A 22,302-nucleotide genomic window follows, 5' to 3' on the forward strand; every position below is an offset into this window, starting at 1 on the left:
AAACTTCAAATTTTACTAAACAACGTAACCATGAACATGAAGCTTGCATTTCACATTTTCTGTTACATTGTTTTATTGTCTAATACGAAATAACTGGCAAGTATGTAAAGTTGCGTAAGATATCGAACTGTAGAGGTTGAAATTATTCAACATAAAGTGTGCAAATAAATGCAAAGTCTATTAAAATTTGTTTCAGTACGTTATTCTGGTCAAACCTTATATATCTTTTTTTTATTTTGACGCTGAAAGATTCGTCATTTTATCCAATGCTTTTTATAAATGTACAATGAACCTGATGAATTCATCAGTGATAATCTTTTAAATTCTAGATAATTCGAGCAAACCTCCATTCCATTTATTTGCAAATAAGTGCTACTTTACAAGCAAAGATAAAGTATGTGCAGATGAGGCTTTTGTAAGTAGATACTTATAGTCATTGGAATTTTATTCGGTAATTATGCGTTGACGCATATTTTCTTTACTCTCTTTCTCTTCACCCAGACACGTTGTATAAACATCGGAGTTACCTCGTCAATGTTGAGACATTAGAGGAAGCCATGCTGATGACAGAAAAATTGACAAGAATGAATGCAGGTATGAAGAAAAACATGATGCGTTATAAATTTATAAAACGCTTGTAATTTTAAGATATTATGATGAAAAACCTAGTAAAGTTTATTATGTTGGGTTTACAAGCTTATCTTTTGAAAAGATTGGTGAGCTAGCGCTGCAAGCACTAAAATCAGAATAGGAGATTTCTAAAACATTGGTTTAATTTTCCGAATTGATTTATAATTATTAATAGGAAGGCACAGTGGTGCACTGATATTATGTTGGATTGGGGTGGAAGTCAATTTTTATAGGATTGTGAATTTACAGTGAGCTTCACACGGTGATGACGTAGCTCATTAACTGTGCTTTAATTATTCTTTATTGACTGTAATTGTGGCATGGTCACAATTTAAGTGATATTCTGTTTTTCTGTTTTTATTATTTACAATGCTTTCGGAAAGCATTTCTAAAGATAAAATGAAATTTGAGATTCAGTCGTAGAGTTATGAGCTGGATACAGGCCTCACAATTCTTTGTCATGTAAACAGGCTTGTGCTCTGTTTTTGTCTACATAGATTCAATATACCAGTAAAAATCTTTTTTCAAGATGATCTGCCTATCTTTTTTTTTTATTTTACGCATTATTAAACAGTTCTTAATGTTTAACACATTCATTTTAGGTCTAAAAGTGAAAATGTTCACTTTAACAAATGCTTCGTTTACAGAGCAAAGAATTTCAAGCTCTGTTTCTTGCTTATAATTCAATGAATTACACTCAAATTTCGGTTGCTTGTAAGAATGCTTTCCTGAAGCATTGATTTGTAAATTTATATTAAAATTGGAAAAATAATATTTGGCCAAAATCGTTTAAGATTCTGAAAGACATCTTGTAAGTATTCGAACAATATTTGGCAAACATCCAATCTCAATTTCAAAAGACCGTGCCGTTTCAATGTCATTGCTTAACAAAAGTCAGAAAACATTGATGTCTTTACTTATTTCTTATTAGCTAGCATATGTAGAAAACAAAGCATAGTATGTAAATGCTTGCAGAAATATACTTGTTTTCGATTCGTATTGGATCCTAGAATTTAATACATATTATTTAAATTGATGACTGACAGCAATCACTTTCAAAGGCAACTAAAACCATGGTTATCGATAAACCTGGCCCAATCATATGATTGCTCAATGATTGTGGATGTAACTATAAAAAACTGGAACAAGACTATGCTACATGGACTTTGAATTTTAATTTTTAGAACCATGTTGACACTAATACATACAATAGATACATGTACTCAGTAATTGATTTTCAAAAAATTCTTTTTTTTTCAACAAAAAGTACGTATTTACTGCTTATGAAATTACAGTAGGTTTTTCCCTGTAAAATGCTGATTGGTAAAAAAAAAATCTTAAATTTGAAATGATTTTTAGTAATTCGGAATATTATGTGTCATTTTTCTATTGATTTATTGTTTATCCACTAAGGACTTTGCAAAAATTGAAATTTTCTTATCTCAAATTTGCTAAACAAATGTGCCATTATTGTATTACATTTTCATACATTATGTTTTGCTGAAAAGTGCATACAACTTTGTATTAGTAGAATGAAAATATTTAGGAAGGCAGGGTGGTCAACAAATCCTTAAATGTTTATTAATATAGTATCTATTTAGCTAAAAACTACTAGTCTTCAATAAACAATTTAAGAAGTCTATATATTTTACATTTTAAAATTTGTCCATTTTCCCCTATTTAAAGGGGATTAATACAGTCTTAAAAAGGCCACGACAATCGAACCCTCCTAAAAATGCAAACTTCCATCATCGTAAATTTGGACAATCCAAATCTAAAACACACCAAAGACAATGATTTAAAAAATACAGAAATACAATGGTAAACTTTTAGTTTTAAAGAACGCATTGGAATTATTGACGTTCGACGTTTCTTTTGAGAAAAAAAATATATCCAAAAAATTATATATAATTATAGCAATTGTAGCGTATCATTTAAATTCCGTTCAGATTTTGAATTCATTGGACACTAGTTTAAAGTATTTTGTAAACTTTGATTATTAATTTTCATATCTTTCAATTACCTTTTAAATTAACACCAAATTATTTCATTCATATCATGATTGTACATGTACCAGTTTGACGTAGATTCAGATGTTACATTGAGCACTGTAAGTATTGATTTAGATCTACGCAGTATTAGTGCATGCAATGCAACGTTGTGATTAAATTTTTATGTGTCAGATATGTATTACCATAGGTATAACTTTATCGGCTAATCGATCAAAACGGTCAATACTGTTATCTGATTTTAGCTGAGTGTTTTATAGTTCTCTTAATTTTAAAGGCATTAATATTCATGAAGAAAAAAAAGCAGCATTCCTATACGTAACACTTTAGATTCATGTACAGACTACTTTTATTGTCAGTTTATTGTCGCTTTTTTCTTTTAAAATTATTTTTGACAATCATAATAATACTACTGTGTCAAAACAACTAATTAGAAAAAAAAACTTTTACAAAAGCAGCTATAAAGAGAACACTGTTATGCATGACATCATCTTAAGGACTGTAATTTGATTTTTTTTTTAGAAATGTTTCTTTTCAAACATTTATAATTTTTACAGTGTTTTTGTCTATGATAACACTACGAATTGATTTTGTAATGTGTAAGCCTATGTATTTCATCAGTATCATTCTTTTAAAATATTTAATCGTACAATTACTGAAAGTATATTTAAGGAATTTTAAGTTTACTTTAATGCTTCATATATATTGATTTTACAACTTTTCAGCTTACAAGTTATCGCACTTTTTAATGTGTATTACCAAGAAGTAGAGAGTACTCTATTTGGTCATTTAATGTTTGTGTCACCATTTGACCAATTAAATTCAACATGGGAATTCTAACGACTCTCTTTGTTTAGAAAGACGCGCGAATTCACTTTCTCTCAGGACGCCGCATTAACACAAAATTCATTTATATCGAGTCATTGCCAATTAACAAATAAATTCACTTATATCGAATCATCGACATTGTTGAAGATAAACCCCGTTTCAACAATGGCTTCTCTTGATTTCAGACTTGTGACGACTCATTCTCTGAAAGCACCGGACAATGCTTTACCTTGTGTTTAATCTCTCCAGGATTTGGATCTTCTAATATTTTGCTAATTATATACATCTACTTATTGTTGAAATAAAATGTTTTTTTCAATCGCTTTGCTGATACTAAATAAAATGTTTTTCGGTCCCTTGAACTAATTTAGCAAGTTAGAAACGCCAATGTGTATTGAAAGTACACTTCCTATAACGAAAGTTTCAATCCAATGGTTTCTCATTGATCATCTCCGACCGTATTTTATCACCTTATAATACTCAAAAAAGGTTCCTTAAAGACCTTTACATACATAAGGCCATTTCAAGTTTTTTCTTTGTTTAACGTCCGCAGCTGATGGATAAGTTTTGAAGCATGTTTTTTTTTAAAAAGGCACATTCATTAACTCCCCTCCCAAAAATGTTCACGTACTCTTTATCATTTAAAGACATTTACTTGGAAAATAAAAAAAAATGTCAGTAAAATGTTTATGTAAGCTGTCAATTGCAATATCTGTTTTACACGTGGATCATTGTTGATGTTTACACTTTTGTATATTTTAAGCATTAAAAGACATGCGCATTCAGATCATTAAGATAATTTCAGCCATGCGCATTAATCCATTCTCATGTTGCTGTTGTCGCATTAACCACCACCCACCCTTCCTCCTTATACGAGATTTTGTTTTTATATGAGACTTTAATGTCCATTTATTTTTTTTATTTGCTATTGTATGCCATTTTATTTTCCAAGGCTTTCGAACGCAGATGAACAGGCGATTTTCTCACGTTTTTATGTAAATTAAATGCATTTTTATTGACTAGTCTATTTATTATGCCAGTATGTGCCAATGATATTTATAATACTAGCGATGCCGTATGAGATTATATCTTTGTTTGTTCTTGCTTTATATTTTGCGATGCTTTGAGTTTTGAATGAGTAAAAGGATTTTGTCATCGTTGATTATATAACATGTGTGTCTTGTATATTCGTTGCTTTTAATCATGTTTTTATTTACTCAATAAATGTCCTTTTATCTTTACATGAGTTGAAGTATTTTTTCCTGGCAGACTGACATAAATTTGTTTTGTATCATATATCTGACCAATATTAGGACTTTGATGTGTTTATTTTCGTTATATTGTAAAGAAAATGCTGAAATGCTAAAAATAGATTTTATTAACGTACAAATAATAATGTGTGTTTTTCAGTTGTTGTAAGTCTTTTCTCTTATTGAAAAATAGGTTTTCGTCGATTTGGTGGACACTAAACATAGAAATAAATTGGAATGGCAAAACGAATATATTGCGTGTTATCAACTTAAACCATTTACAGTAAACCTTGTTGAATCCGGATGTTGTCCAATATTTAGTGAGAGGATTTTAGGAGGCCTCATGCGGGATCATTACTGTGCAATTATGGAACAATTTTCCTGACAGTGCTATTAATTTAAACCATGTTGAATAAAATTCAAAATGATTTAAACTCAACCTGTATTCTAGTGTGTTTATTTATTTTCACTAAGGCTACACTCAGAAAATGACCGTTAAGTTCAAGAGAATAATCATTTTGACGACGACGGTGAAATCTAAGATTAGTGAGTCGAAAATGCCGTAAAGATGGAAGGTCAGAAAATACCTTATAAGAGTTGATAAATTTGGGAGTGTTCATTATCAAGACTTACTTCATCGTACAATGAAAATGAACAAACAATGTAACAAAAATAATTAAATCGCCATTTTGTGACATAATGTCTAAAAAATTATAAGTCTAGGTGGAGTGAGGTACCTTAAAAATATAAAATGTTCTCTTCTACTGTTGTATAGTTTGCTTCTCAAGTTGCCAAAACACATGTACAAGTAAGTGGGGTATTGTTTGATAATATTTTTGTATAATATTAAAACACAACATCGTGAATCTCATTAACGCAACTATTCATTAAATTATGTTTATATATATAAAAAAAAAAGTCGTCTGAAAATTCACATATTAAGAGATTTAATCATACAGTACCCGCAACGTTATTTTTTACAAGATAAACGATAGGATAGGATTCACGCACGATATGATAGCATTAACGCACGATAGAACAGTATACACGCACGAAAGGATAGTATTAACGCACGATAGAACAGTATACACGCACGATATGATAGGATTGATACACGATAGGAAAGGATAAACGATGTTCATGCATGATAAACGCTTTTCATGATCGCTTTAAACGATATTTACGAACAAACTGATGATGGCAGAATTTGAGAGAGAACACATACAATTAAAGATTTACTTGGAATTTCTTTTTAGTAACAATTGCCGAGTTGTTAAGCATCGCTGCATTTATAGAATGTATAAAAATGGTCAGTTAATTTTTTTTCAACTAAAATTATGAGCTTTAATGATCAATACATTTTCTGTATTGTTAAAATTGTTTTCATTACCGAACACCCTAGCCGACCGCCGCGAAGATTAAATCATTTGGAAAATAGCGGGTTTAATTATATAAATCCAACTCTTGTATAAAGTAAATATAAAATCTATCATAAGTACATTTTTTTCTGTAAAAGAAAATGATGCATTAAAAACGAATTATTACAGTCAAGTTAAATAAATATTTACGCAGATACACATTCTGCGTACGATTTGTTAACATTGTTTTCATCACCACACACCCTAGCTGATTGCCGAGAACATTTCAGCCTGGAATCAAATATCACACGGAAAATAACGGGTTCAAAATACAACTCGGGTTAATTTATAAGCAATAATTAAACTTTATGACCAAACTATGTTCTTGAACAGGGTCAATATTGCCCATAAAAGCAAATAAGTAGTATCCTTTCCGACAAAACTCAATTGTACATGTACAATGGCCTAATAAAATCTCTAGACATATATATCAAACTTTACACAAAAAGGCGTCTTCTTCAATGGATCGTTAACATTTAATTATAAATTGGACTTATTTGGACTAAATTGGAATTATGTAATGTAATTTATTGTACAACTATTCATATCAACAATTTAACTGATGAAGCCACGTATTAAGACACTAAAATCTGGTACTAGCATCTCCCAATTATCAATATTTCTAGATGAAGCCTGTGAACCTCCATTCGAAAAATTGACAAATGCTAGTAGTTGTTACTACATCAGCAAAGACCTAGTAGGGGGAGACGAGGCGTTTGTGAGTAGATCATTTTACATGTGGTCACGGGAACGTTATCATTTATACAAAAAAGATCGTGTGTTTATTGTAATATTTACTCTGTACTTTATCCATAGGCACGTTGTATCAACATCGGAGGTTACCTCGCCAACTTTGAGACATTGGAAGAGGCCATGCTGATGAAACAAAAACTAAGGGAAATGAATTCAGGTTGGAAATAAACCATCAATTTCTACTCATTATGCTGTGTTTTATATATAATCACATACATTGTGTTTCTCAGTTTACTTGATATTATCTAAAATAAGCTTTTTATATCTCAGAGATTGAACTAACATTATGATTTTAATTGTGTTTGATATACTCGAAAAAGTTATTGCAGATGTTTAGTCTGCTAGTAATTACCTGTGTATTGAAAGTATATGATCATATTTACACATTTTAAAAGCTAAATCCTTCTTTCAACTACGCAGGTCTCCACTTCTTTGTCGGTGGAAGAAATATCAACAGGAGACAACCAGGTGGAGATTGGAGGTGGATAAAGAATGGAGCTATGACCAAAATGTCTTATTTTGCTTTTGGCTCTGGCCAACCTGATGGAGTTGACAGAAAGCCACAGGATTGCATGTTCTTTTACGCAACTGAACGCTACAGATTTCATGACGTTCATTGCGATCGTTTTTATAAGGGCGGCTATATATGCGAAAAATGAATAAAGTGTCGCATTTAAACTGTGGTTGTTTTTTTTTCTTTTTTGTTAGAAATTAGGAAAATAATTGAGGTTCGTAGTTTTTAAATTGGGAGGTAACAATCATATGCTCTGAAATTCTAGCACTGATTAGTTCTGTTCTTTTCAAAGTAAATTCGAATTTCAGTGCTGTTCAGCTATTAATTGCTTTGCTAGAAACCGTAAAATAAAAAACAAATAACAAGACCAAGCTCAGTTCGAGTTCGCATGACTTTGCCCAGCTCTTTACTTTCCTTTAGTAGTGGATGCAATGTATCAAACTATCTTCTGAATTGTGTTTTTATACAAAATTAGCATTATCTGTAACATTTATAAGTTGCGAAGTGATTTTATGAGCGTAGTTGGGTTAAATGCTTAAATGGTGCTTACAACAGCTTGGTTTTTAAGTTGTGTATTTAAATCTATACTTATAGATTAAGACTTTTTGCAAAAAAAAACTACAAAATGCCTGCACCAGAGCAACTGCTTACACATTTGGATTTCAACACGTGTGAGATGATGCCCGTAAGTGTGAGATGATGTTCGTAATCTATTATTGAATTTTACCTTATAATTATTTATTGTGAAATTAATTAAAAACCTACTTTCTTTATTTGATTAAAAAGCCCTAAATAGCAAAAAGAGAGTAGGATGATGGAAACGCTTTGGCGCATCCAAGTCAAGGGTAGTTTGCATCAGAATATGTGCTTGCAATGAAATGATATTATATGATTACGCAAAGAGTAATTTAAAAATATATTCACTTGGAACTTATTTAGAGTATATATATTAGTTAAGATTTGACAAATGTTGAATTTTTAATGTAAGCCAATTCCTTTCTTGAATGCGCGATTTGAGTTTTGATACTTATTCGCTAGCGATTCTTTGGAGAGAGGATGGGAGGATATAACTTTGCAGAACGGGAACACCTAGAACGCGGGTTGACTAATTAACGTAAGGCAACATGTGAAGAACGAGTTTATCATGCGTCGCAGGCAGATCCATTGGATCAGACTTCCATAAATACCAAATAGTAAATAAATAACCTGTCACAATTTGATGCGATTTTAGTTTTGATGGTAAGAACTTCAGAACGAGGTGCACAGAAACGGGTTGACTAATTAACGTGAATGCGGAAAGTGTAGGGCAAGTTAACCATCAGGCAAATACTTATTACTGAGTTAATCTTACAAAGGCATTTATTGTAGACATGAAGCATGCTAACACTCAACATGGTCAGCACTCATAAAACAAATCCATATTTTCTAACATGCCATATTGAACTCTAAATAATGACAATAAAACACCAAATCAGATTCACAACAGATTTATTCATTTTCATGCATTGTTATCTACCAACCCAACCCTCTGCGGCATTATTTGGTCTTTGCTTCAAGAAAATGAGTAATATTTGTGTAAATAAAGTATTTGAAAATTACATCTTAATTTTACAATGTAAATGCCATTAGTCCATTGACACCAAATGGGCATGGTCAAAAACACACCATTGTTTAAAAAAATTCAACAATTTTCGAACTGTGCAAATTTATTCTTTCCGATTAACGGCAAAGAAAATATTTGCAACATAAAAAAATAGCAAATGGCCCAAAAACAATATTACAACTTTTGCAATCAATATAAATGCAAAACACCAACTTGGTCAACTCAGATTCCGGTAAACGGCAGCTCGAGACAAAAATTGTTCAACTTCAAATTGTCATTATCAAATAAGTTCAACTGCACATCAATTGTGCACAAGTAGATCGGGGACAACACGCACATTCATCGACGTGGCGAAAGTGAATGCATGCACTGCACGTGTTCAGTGAGGCCACCGCCACCATGTGGGGGAAGCAGTAAGTTCCTTAAGCCTAGACATTGCCACATCCCACATGAACAATAAACTTGGTTCAAAACTAGTAGAGTTTAGGATAAACAAGTATCCCAGTTTTGCTAAATTGTTTAATAGCAGCACAAATTGTATTTTAAAAATATTTCAGTTCCTTTTTCAGACAAATGAACACCATCCCTGTCAAACAACAGCTCATCATTGGGTTTAATATCTGGGTACTTAATGTCGCCACCCCCTTTCTAACAAGCTCAGCTGCAATGGAGCTGTTTAACCTTTGATTTTTCATGGCATTGACATCTTCAGAGTATCTCCATTTCCTTCTAGGTAACAATTGTGACCATATAATTTTTGTATCAGGCAGAAGTAGCTGAATTTTCCCTAAAGTGGTTTTGACATTCTCAATTAACTCTTTTAACTTTGTTTTGACCATGTCGTTTGCAGCACAATGCATTATCAAATACTGGGGTTTGTCATTAACTTTCAACAAAGTTTTAATTTTTGTATACATGTCTGTCCAGATCATACCCCCTTTTCCTTGCCACCACATATTTATCCCTAACCTCTGAAGACCCAAGGACACTCCACCTGGCCTTTCTCTGGCTACAACAAATGCTCTTTTCACTATAGAAGAACCCACAAACCAAGCTTCAATTTCTGAAAAAAATATGTTTAGTAAATGTGACTGTAATTAAGACCACTACAATCTTAAAATTTTATATATGATTTGTAAGGATTTCCTACCAGCTTTACAGATTTCATCATCTGACAAGCCCAATTTGGCTGCATCGGTAGCCGCACCTATTCGAAAAGAATGGGATTTGTACTTAGTGCTATCAACGCCAATTGTTTTCAATACTTTGCTCAACACCGATGTAAATTGAAAACGAGTAAGCGGCTAACCCCCAAAATGGCAAAACAAGTTGCCTTGTCAAATGGGTCTAACTTTTAAAAATTCTGCCATAATATAAACTGGCTTTATGCTAGTTAATGATTGAACATTCTAAATAATAAGCATTTCCCCATTTCCCCTTTGATCAGCTTTGGAGTGTTCCAGATATAATTTCATTAAAGATTTATCTGATGACAACTCCAGGTTTTTAAACTGGACTGCATGACCTACAGCTTGTTTCTTCCCCTCAGTTATCTCACCTTCCCTAAAATATCCAAAAAAGCTAAACTATAAGCAGCTGCAAAAAGTTTTTCTTCATAAATATCATTGCAGACAATTGGCAATGATTTCAATATGCTCTCCAAAATGTTTAATGTTATTGGTAATCTGATATCTTTCTTCTATAACCTTGAATAATTTTCGAACTATAAAATTTTGAGTCTCATCTGTGTAATTATACAACTTGAGATAGTATGAAATTCCAGACAGATAGGTCTTTGCTGTAGATTCTCCTAACCCTCTTGCTGACATGTAACCAACCAATTGTATAATTTGCTTTAAAGGAGGGGGCCAAAGCCTTTCAAGGTTAATAGTATCACGAAATTCCTCAAAACATGTCAACCCTTGTCTGTTTACGAGATAAAGAATCTGCTACATTATTTTTCTTCCCTAAAATGTGTTGTGCTTTAAACATGATGTCATTTCTAAGAAGCAAGAGTACCAATTTCCTTAATAATACCATAACCCTTTTTGATTTTGATACTAAAGCAGTGTTGTCAATATACATTATGATTTTTTTGTTTGCAAAATATTTTTCCTCCACAAATACATTGCCAGTAGTATAGGGACTAATTCCAGAAATGACATTTCCTGGAAGATTGAGCTTTCCCAATCAAGGGGTCATGACCAGTAAGACCAATGACCCTGACATTAAGCACCGCACCCCAATTCTGTATTTCCACTGCTGTCGGTGTACAACTCGATATTGTCACTGCTTAACCACTCACTTTCATGGATCAATCTTACCCCATTAAAGTCTTGCAAAAACTTTAACCACATCATTATATCTTCCTTGATACCACTACTTAATGTTATATGATAATTACGTTTGGTTATTCACAGGACGAAAAACCATCTATAAGCAAGTCCTTAAAGTTGGCTTAAAGGTGACTTAAAGGAGCTTAAAGGCTATACAACCTTTAAGCCGCCTTTAAGTCACCTTTAAGCAAGTGCTTATAGGTCCTTAATGTCCAAACTTCTTTAAGCCACCTTTAAGCATCTTTAAGTGGCATTTACGCTCTCTTTACACTGCCTTTACACTGTCTTTAAGTGGCCTTTAAGTCAATATTGATCAAGCTGAACAATAAAAACATATATTAAATGCAAAAGCTCTTTTATAGAGATGGGAGGGGGTCATGCGAGTGATAATATAATTTCCAAGGAAGGGGGGGGGGTGTTCCAGGCGGTTTCAATCGTCGCTCCATTAAACACAGATCGCTATCATCAGCACCACTCCGATGGACACAGATTGCCGTTATAAAATTCTTTATAATTTTTAAGGGGTTTCAAAATTATTGTAGGGATGAGCGCAGTCTCTGTATCTTAATATGTGCATAAAACTAATTAAAGTATGTTTGTTTCCTATTATAAATTAATCGGTGAAAAAAAATATATTCTCTCTCTCTCTCTCTCTCTCTCTCTCTCCCTCTCTCTCTCAGTTCATCCAGTTATTAAACAAAATAAAGATAATGAACCAAAAAAGCATGATTTAATTTGTTAATTGGTTTAAGGTTTGTATTTTTTTTTCAATTTTCATTATTTCTAACTCTAGATCTGCTAGATACATGTTAAAGATGAAAAGACTCTCAACTGCCTTTGTTATATCGGGCAGGATATTACTGCTTTGTTTGTCTAGACATAGTTTTGTTCGTTTGTGTATATCTAATTAGAGTCTATTGTTTGTCCAACTTAAGGAAACCCCTGGAACTAACACAGAATATACAAGATATACACACCAGTTGTGTCGTGTGCCCAGGTGCATGTTTGTGTATATCTAATTAAAGTCTATTGTTTGTCCAACTTAAGAAAACCCCTGGAACTAACACAGAATATACAAGATATACACAACAGGCGTGTCGTGTGCCCAGGTGCACGTCAGGGTTTCTAAAGGCGTTGAATCTTAGTATGTACGAGTATACGATAAGTTTAATGAATAACAGTTAATTTACATTTGTAATTCATTTTCAAAGTATTATTTCCTAGCTTTGGGTTTCAAAGATGTTACGTCTACAAATTAACGATACATGTATGTAAGAGTAAAATCTTGAGGCTAATTAATTAATGTACCGGTGATCATAAATAGGGGTTGATTATTTAAATATATGTATAACGGTAAACATGTCAAATATACCCGGCCTGGCACATCATACAATTGTATGTACAAGTCATTTGCAATTGCCACATGCAGTAAATACGTCACCGGTAATTGGTAATTTTGTTTGTTATAGAATTGATAGTTTATAAATCATGTACATACAATTACATGTAAATATTTAAACATATTGGAAAGGCGCCGCGATCATGAAAACCGGGAAATTGCGGGAAATTGAACAAATACCCTAATAGTATCAATGCATTTAATAAAAGAAATGATTTCATTTTCTTTCTTACATTTTTATAGCTATAAATAAGATGAACGTATATCTACTCGGTTTAAATTTATTAACTACATGTAAGAAAGCCTACTATAGTGAACCTAACGGTTTCCATTTAGGTATAATATATTTTTGTTCACTGAAGACCAAGTTCCGTATTTCATTCTAAATACATGCATGCATATAATTTATAAATTAGATATAATTGATTGTTACAAGCTGAATGGTTTGTCAAAATCTTTTCAAGTAAACACATTCAATACAGTGATTCAATATCCACTGATATATAGGATATAAAAACGCTCAAATATATGTAAGTTGCCGTGGCGCAGAGGATGTGTGGTGATGCTAGTAAACTAAGGGTCCCGGGTTCAATTCTCGCCGTGGCCGGTTTTTTTAATGAGTTTTTTTTTCATTTTTCTTTCTAGAACAAAAACCGTTTTAATACCTTTTCTTTCATAGAGTTAATACATTTTGTTGGAAATTAAGCACAATATTGAATTAAATTTTTTTTAATGGCTTAAAGGTGGCTTAAAGGTAGCTTAAAGGTGGCTTAAAGGTGGCTTAAAGAAGTTTGGACATTAAGGACCTATAAGTTGTCCTTAAAGGTGGCTTAAAGGTGGCTTAAAGATAGTCTTTAAGCTGCCTTTAAGCCATCTTTACGCTTTCTTTAAGCCACCTTTAAGCAATACATATAGCTTAAAGGTAGCTTAAAGGTGGCTTAAAGATCGTCTTTAAGCTACCTTTAAACACCTTTAAGCTATCTTTAAGGAGGACTTAAAGATGGTCATTCATCCTGTGATTCCACAAGTTGCATCATAAAACCGCCTATTAAAAGCCCTTGCATTTGGGACACCTTTGCTAAAAAATTTAAACTCCCAACAATACTCTGAATTTCTTGAAGCTGGAGAGATTTTTTTTATCAAACTTGATGTTTGAAGTGCAGTTAATTGCTATATTTTTTCTGGTGGAATTCTTCGACCATATCTGAGGTGTCTATTTCTAAACCTAGAACAATTATGTTTGTACAAGGACCCATTGTCTTTTCTTGTACTAAAGGAACACCAATGAATTCACACAAGTCCTGGAAGCCTCGCATCAGCTGAACACACTCATCTGAACCAGAGGCACCCAAAAATAAAAATCGTCTAAATAATGAACAATTTTACCCGTTTCAATTCGTCTTTTCAATTCCCATTGCAAAAATGTTGATAATTTTTCAAACAGATTACAAGAAATTGCACAACCCATTGGCAGGCACTTATCAATGTAATAATTTCCCTCAAACTTGAAACCTAGGAGGTCAAAATCTCCTGGGTTTATAATCATTAGTCTAAATGCAGACTTTATATCCATTTTTGCCAAAACAGTGCCATTACCTAACCGTGCAATTTCCTGTAATACCTAATCTAGAGATGTGTATGCAACTGAACAGTCCTCCGGGTCTATGAAATGATTAAAACTATTCATTTCTGGATAAGAAAGATGTGTTTTTAATCTCCAGCTACCTCCAGACTTGGGGACTATACCTATTGGCGAAACTTTTAAGTTGGATATTGGTTGTTTGAAAAGGAGCCTGCAATTCTGCCGAAAAAAACCTCACTATTTATTTTTCCCTTGCTGCTTCTGGAAATTGCAAATCAGATTTTAAATTTTTTGATTCACCCCCTAGCCTTGGACCCTTATAGCCAATTCTAAAACCAAACTGGAAACCTTGTAATAATTCAGTTCCTATAGCCTTATTTGAATAATTTTGTAGTAGTGGTTTTAAATTCTGAATTTTGATTGGGGTATATCCCAACTTCCAGACATTGAGCCTAGTAGTGATTGCCCATATCCCCCTAGAACGGAATGCTCCTCTACTCCCTGTATTTTGATACAGTCACCCATTTCCTCTATTGGAGCCCTGACTACGAAATGGCTGGTCCCCCCTGGATGACTGCATCTGCTCTTTCTTTGGGAAAATTGCTAGCGGATGCTGGGCATCACATTTTATACATTGATGCAAATAACCGCAGGGTGCCTTGAAACAAGACCCCTGAAAATTATATGTATAACACTTCCTATTCTGACTCTGGCTCTGTGTATCAGCAGCCAGAAATGACCTACTTATAGGTGTAATGTTTAACCACAATTCCGGGTCAACTGTCCCCCATGCTCCCGATGGTTTTTTTGCAAGCTTTAATCGAAATTGCTGGTCATACTCTTTAAATCCTAAACCGGATGACCTAGCTGCTGCTAAGCTAACGCCATTCATGTATTTCAAGAGATCTAAGGCTTTAGTAGGATGAGCCTCTAAATAAATGCTTGCAAATATGATAAAAGCATCTGTCCATTGTTAAATATTAGTAATATTTTTTGCATTTTTTTTCGGTAGTTTGAATCTCGCCGTTCACCATAACAAGTGATTGTTTTTGAGGCTCATTGGAATTAACAAACATTTATGCCAAGTCTACGTACTGACCGTTAATTATTTTGTTCTTCAACTCTTGAGAAACATTTCAACCTAAAACGTTGTTATAGCTAACAATCATTTGAGGAATATCATTGTGTTCAGTAGAATTTTGAACTGTACCTGATTTCGGGCAATGTTTTGTGTTTCCAACCACATGGTCAACCTCCGGGGATTTTCAACTGTCTCCGAAGTGTCCCTGTTTACAGATTGCCCCCTCTTTGCTTTTGACTGCTGTTGATTTTTTGTCGGACCTTCTCACCGCTCTGCAATCCGTTTACTCATTTTTACTTTCGGCATGATGTGCGCACGCTAACGTCAGGCCAACAGAAATCCACCAACATCGACTTAATCCTTTATTTTTTCGACTATCGACGTAAATATTGTCACTGTAAATTGTTACTCGAACCAGTTTCAATAATCTCGCACGATATTTTGTAAAAAAGATTCACTTATTTGAAAATATTTTTCTCACAACTTTTTCATGTGCATCCCGGTTGCTGCCTTTTTCAAAAAGGAAGTTTGTTAAACGTAAAAAATTCCGGAATAATTAAAAAACTCAGCTTCAATCTTGAATAAATTGATTTATTTTTCTACCTGATAAACATTTGTTATAACATGTATTTTAAAAGTTCTTGGTCTTACCAAGACCTTTCATTCGGTATACAGAAAAAGTGGCTGGCCCCTATATTTAGGAAGTTAGAGGCGTCAAAAGTTTCTTGTCAAAAACTTGTAAAGGAATAAAAATTTCTAATGCATTATTGAAGCAAAGTTGTAAAGAAATTAATTTTGAATCCTTCCATAGTATTCAATTTAATGTTTTCGTAATTTGTAGTCAGTTTTTGCAAAAACAATTGTTGTAAGTTCAGTCCATTTTTGTGGGGGTGCGCACGTTTAGGAGGTTATGAAAGGGCTTCTTGTAATGCACTAACTGATACATGCAGCGCGCAAAAATAATTCCACATAGAATTCCCAAATGTTTTTATTCATATGTACATTTTCATTTCATAAAGATGAACCTCTTTGACCTTATTTTTGTTGTTTGTTTCATAACTGTGCCCCTGTCTATATTTAGATGCATTACGAAACTCAGGTAACCGATCGATAGGAGAGTCGCTAGCTGTATTCAGGCCGTCGCCTTGACGAAAGTGCATGTGCTTGTAGAGCTGGACGTACACGTTTCACGCCCCACTGTGTTACCGTAACAGAGACATTTTGAATAATTTCAGTACTGGGAAATGTGTTAATAAAATGGTTCCAATGCATGGTAATTAAACTCAACTTTTCTACAATACGTATACACGGCCGTCTTATAAAGCACAATTGACAAATGTACGCTGGCAATTTAAACGAACGCGGGATTGCTCCCGATAGAACATTACAAACTACTGATTTGCGATGGATATAATATTATCATCGTGGAGATGATTTTAAAAAGTGAAATTAATATTCGTATACGATTATATTTGAATCCAAAGCCGCTAGTTTGAAGTTACGGTTATTAGGGATATTAATTATGATTATACTTGCCCCGCGTTTCACGTTTTTTACTTGCAAAACATCTACAAACGAAAATACCAAACAACCTTCAGCAGCAACTTATAAATTATTTATTCCATACACAATTCTAAAGAGGTAATTAAATAAATTTTATAAATGCTTTATACTTGTACTCGCTATCTTCCATGGAAAAAAAAGTGGCATGGAAAAAATGTTGTTCAATGTTCATCAAATACGCTGTAGCCTTGGCAATCGAAAATAATTTAAAAACTGTATATTGATAGATTAACATATCAACAAACATTCAGACCCGAAATGTGTATTTTTTTTACAAGTTCTATAAAATTTAGACTCAATGACTGAATTCTTTACCGTTTTCCGTCTGGGTTATTTTGAATCACGTGTGTACGTTATGTGTACAAATAGATTAGTAGCCATATAGATGAACAATTTAAGTGTTTAATTTTTAAAAGAAATTGTGTACATGCAGAGCAATACAATGCTAGGGCAATTAAATTCGAGCAATATATATGGTGAGGCCGGTCGGACTGATACAAGTTCTGCTTGTTCTACAAATAGCGAATGTAAGACGTCGGGGTATTGTATTGGGGTGTTATATTTTAAACAAATATAAGTATTGCTTCTTAAAAGCCAGCATTACTCAACAAAGTATTTTATTGGAAGCATTCTTAGTTACCTTAGCTGCATATATGTACCGCTCGGTCTGTCTCCCGGAAAAATTGACTACCATCCGAAATTTTTCATACAAGGGCTACATACTTGCAGCTAACATTACCTTTAAAAATACATTTTAGAATTTGCCGCTGTTTATAAATTCATTAAAAAGACGCGCAAAATCAAGTGATAATATGTCGTTTGATATGGGATTTATGACGTCTATTTATATTGTTTTCATTAGGATTATTTCATTATTTAAAGCTTGTGGGTGGAATGAAATCAGTGGATCATGGAGTTGCCCCCCCCCCCCCCATTTTGGTAGCATGTAAAAAAAAAAATGGTATGAAAATCATGAAATTATGAGTATAATTTTAAAAATTTTGGAAAATTCAAAATCCTTTTTTTTTTTTTGGCTTGTCAAGATTTGTTGGATGAGTTTGCCCCCCCCCCCCCCCGCCCACTTTCAAAAACGATGCTACGTGCCTGGAAATTACTCATTTCTTTATTCCCCTCTTTAATAAACAAAACAAACCAACAAACAAAACCGATTCAGATAAATATAATTACGTGTATCAAAAATAAACTTCAAAAAACAAACTTCACATTCATCCTTGACCCACAATATTGCCTTTTCGATATTTGTCATCGTTGTAGACCCGTGTAACAATCTGTTAAGTAGGTGCTTGCACGACAAAGAACCCCTTGCTGATCTACATTTTCATTAACGCATACAAAAAAAAATATTTTGATTTATTTATGAATTTCTTTTGATGTAAAAAAAGAGAAGAAATTGGTTCTCAGTCTCTCTTTATGCCTGTTTGTTAGCGGTTAATCCAAGTTCATTTTAAATATCCTTTTGTAATTTAAAAAATGCGATGTAAATATTTTTTTCATGCAATATATCGGATAAAGCAATGAAGAGTTGTTTCTTGAAATTTTATTAGACCATAAAATTTTAAAATGCTAACATTGAAAATTGTGCCCGATTTCTTTCTTTTTTTTTAAGGTAAAACTTTATTGATTTAAAAAATGATTCTTTGAGACAAACAAATTGACATAATCAATAAAGTTTGACAATCTCTAACTGCAGGTCTGTAGCTTTTACTCTGAAAAAGAATCGGATGGACGACCTAGGACCCAGATCGTCCATCCGAATTTCTTGAAAATTGCCATTTCTGTCGTACGCGGACGCAATACTCACCGAGACTAAATGGTTCGTATCTTAAGTTTTAACTGCTTTGAAAGGTAATATTTGTTTACTGATAATTATGAACATGAATAATTAAATGAAAATGTTTAAAATTACAGTAAAATTACCGGCATCGGTCTTCTTCATGCGCGGATCTAGAAGGGGAGGGTTCCAGACCCCCCCCCCCCCCAGCGAAATTTCTTTCAATTACATGTACATTATAAACTTACCAAATATGCCTCGGACATCCCTTGGCAAACTTAAATAACCGTCAGACTTTTCAACCCCCACCCCGAAAAATTTTTCTGATCCGCAGCATGTTCTCCCTCCGTGAAATACAAAATTATTCTTCAAAACCCCGTGTAAAATTTCCAGGGTCTCCGCATATATACATGTACTAAAAAATTCCTTGGCGCTTGCGTTAGGTAAAAATGCGTGTAAAACGTTTGCCAATGTTCGAATTTTTACCTTCGCATAACCATAGTCCCACTCTGTGAATAAAATGCGGCGAATCAAACTAGAGACAACTTGTTAAGATCTGTATTTGCTTATAAACATGTAGTATCACCGTGCAACATTCACTGTTCAATTATAAATTTTTTTTTGGACTTTACTTGTAAAATTCAACATCTGTTTCGTAATTTTTTCTCACATGTTTATTTCTTACAAAGTTACTTTTTTATTTAGTGATTGACACCTTTCAGACTCTATATGTGATTTCAAAGAGACAGAGTGTCATGTCTCAAGGACTGTTAATCTCTTAAAACAACATTGTGCAATTATCAGATTTTCATTTCTTGGACATCAAAGACTCATTGAGTTTATTTAATTATTTTATATCTCTGAACCTTTCACTAAGCTTACTTATATCATTACCTGTCAATTTATACTCATTGTTAAGATTCTTATATATAGTTATGTACAATTGTCAATGCGCAGTCTGGAATACGGGGGCCAGCCCCGGCCACGTCCGACTCACCAAGAGTCTTGAGTCCGGAGGCCACTACTGGCCATATCCGACTTGTTTGTAACATGTCTGTCTGTTAAATTGTTATTATGTTGCCATTGTTGAGTCTCGACCAATAAAAACGGAATCCTGCATCAATTGCCTGTTTATTTCTCTGGAACTGTATACTGGTGGACATTCGGGAAAACAGCAAACCTACCCTTCGTTTTAGCTTACGGCCCACAGCGCGCCACAACCTTATACCTTATACACTTTACGCCAACATTCCCTCACCCGGTTTGTACTGAACACGACCGATGCACATCCAGACGAATTGTCTAGCACCGTAAAATCTACGCGGTCACAGTAGTATTATAATAATACTTTGTTTTTCAGTGTTTATACATCTAATATTGTACTATGTTCAGCTATCAATTTTTTGTATTACGTCACAAGTATGACGCAGCTACGACGGAAGACCTAATCGTTGCTTGCAACGAGCTCGTCTCTAGTTATCATAATATTTTACTAAATATTTTTTTTAACTTTAAAAGGGCATGGTCACGATTATGGTCAAAAAATTTTCCAATTTTAATATTAACAATGCTTCAGAAAGGCATTTTTAATAAGCAACCAAAATTTGAATGTCATTTGTTGAGTTATAAGCGAGTTACAGAGCTTGAACTTCTTCGCTTTGTAAACAAAGCGTTTGTTTACATTTTGAACGTTGAAGTAAAAATTTCAGTTTTAAACCTAAAAAGAATGTTTTAGACGTTGGGAACTGTTTATCTATGCTTAAAATAAATAAAAAGATTGACAAATAGTAAAAGATTTTTTACTGGTATATTGAACCTACGTAAACAAAAACAGGACACGAGTCTTGTTTACATGACAAAGAACTGTGAACCCTGTATCTTGTTTAAACCTCTACGAATGACTATCAAATTTTATTTTATCATTAGAAATGCATTTCTAAAGCATTGTAAATAATAAAAACATAAAAATAGAATTTGACCAAAATCATGACCATGCCCCTTTAAATAATGTTATTATGTATTTCATTTCAAATACTGAAAGTATTTAAGTTTATGAAAAGTAAATAGATTACGTGTTATCAATTTAAGCCATGTTCAGTAAACCTTGCTGAATCCGGATGTTGTGCGCTCCAGCATGTTGTCCAATACGGCGAAATTATTGGTTAAAATTAAATGTTGTGCGATCCGGATTTTGTCTCTTCTGTTAACCAACCGCGAGGTTTAGAACCGACTTTTTATATTCAGTGAGAGGATTTTAGTAGACCTCTTACGGGATCATTACTATGCAATTATGGAACAATTTTCCTGACAGTGCTATTAATTTAAACCACGGTGAATAAAATTCAAAACTTAGGCTACACCCAGAAAATGATCGTTAAGTTCCAGAGAATCACAATTCGACGACGGCGGTGAAATTTGAGATCATATAGTCGAAAATGAAATTAAGCGCCGTAATAATGAAATGTTCTAAAATATCTTATAAGAATGGATAAAAATACAAGTGTTCAGAAGCAAGACTTACTGCATCTTACAATGAAAAGAAAATTTTCAGAAGAGAAGATCCTAAACAACGGGCAAAAGTCTTTTCAATTTGAAAAAAAAAGTATTTAATTCACTATAACTAATAAGCTGCTCAAATATTTATATAATTCAACCATGCACATTCAGATTTGAATAAATATTCAAAGATTTTGGTTGTAAACATTCATTTAAATATATGAAGGTGGCCCACTACACCTTGAAGCAGTTTCTCAGATCAGCCGAAAATTACTTGATTATGATATATAGCACGATGAATTAGGTAAATATATATACCAAATGGGCGAGAAAATGTGCGACTTGGGATAAAAATTATATCAATTTCAAAAATTTAATTCAGTAAACACAAATAAAAGCCACAGGCGGATTCAAACCCATGATCTGCGGCCCACAAATCCAATCACTAAGCTTTGACGATATACATGTACAACCGAACTTGATCTTGTGACATAGTGTCTTAAAAAGTATAAGTCTAGGTGGAGTGAGGTACCTTAAAAATATAAGATGTAAGTCAATATGAAATCAATTTCCAGCAATGTCCTCCAAACAGGATGTTGTGTATTCCACTGATATTTTGTACAACCAATCTCTGGCGGATTAAACAAGTTTTAATGTAATATAATATACATATTTTCCTTTCAAACATGTATAAATAAAAGTGTCTTTCTGATGAAAAATCACAAGGACGGTAGGCGAGCACCATGTACACGTATCTTGGATTGTACGTTCTCTGTTCCTGTGGTATCGTTTGCATCTCAAATTGCCAAAACACAAGTAAGTGAGGTTATATTTGATAATATTTTTTGTAAAATATTAATGCATATCATCATGATTGTCATTTTATGAAACGCAACTCTAATTAGATAATGTTTATTAAAACGAAGTCCTCTAAAAATAACATTATAAGAGTTTAGATCATAAATAAACAATAATTACACTTTATGACAGAATCATGTTCTTGAACAGGGTCAATATTGCCCTTAAAAGCAATGAAGGGGTGTCCTTT

General features: G+C 33.2%; 1 protein-coding gene and 2 long non-coding RNA genes across 3 annotated transcripts in view; all 3 read left to right on the forward strand.

Annotated features, from left to right (window-relative positions):
• The window catches only part of LOC105348540 (C-type lectin domain family 6 member A-like), a 59,959-nt gene that overhangs the window by 14,593 nt on the left and 23,064 nt on the right, over positions 1-22,302 (forward strand). The gene's annotated exons all lie outside the window — the stretch shown is intronic.
• On the forward strand, positions 328-5,145 carry LOC136272368 (uncharacterized). The gene is made up of 3 exons (XR_010710359.1): positions 328-415; positions 502-594; positions 4,911-5,145. It is a non-coding gene; the product is annotated as an uncharacterized lncRNA (long non-coding RNA).
• Positions 5,463-7,566, forward strand: LOC136273022 (uncharacterized). The gene is made up of 4 exons (XR_010711145.1): positions 5,463-5,525; positions 6,762-6,853; positions 6,952-7,045; positions 7,309-7,566. It is a non-coding gene; the product is annotated as an uncharacterized lncRNA (long non-coding RNA).

This window comes from Magallana gigas, chromosome 2 (assembly GCF_963853765.1).
Source record: "Magallana gigas chromosome 2, xbMagGiga1.1, whole genome shotgun sequence".
In the NCBI taxonomy this organism is placed as follows: Eukaryota; Metazoa; Mollusca; class Bivalvia; order Ostreida; family Ostreidae; genus Magallana; species Magallana gigas.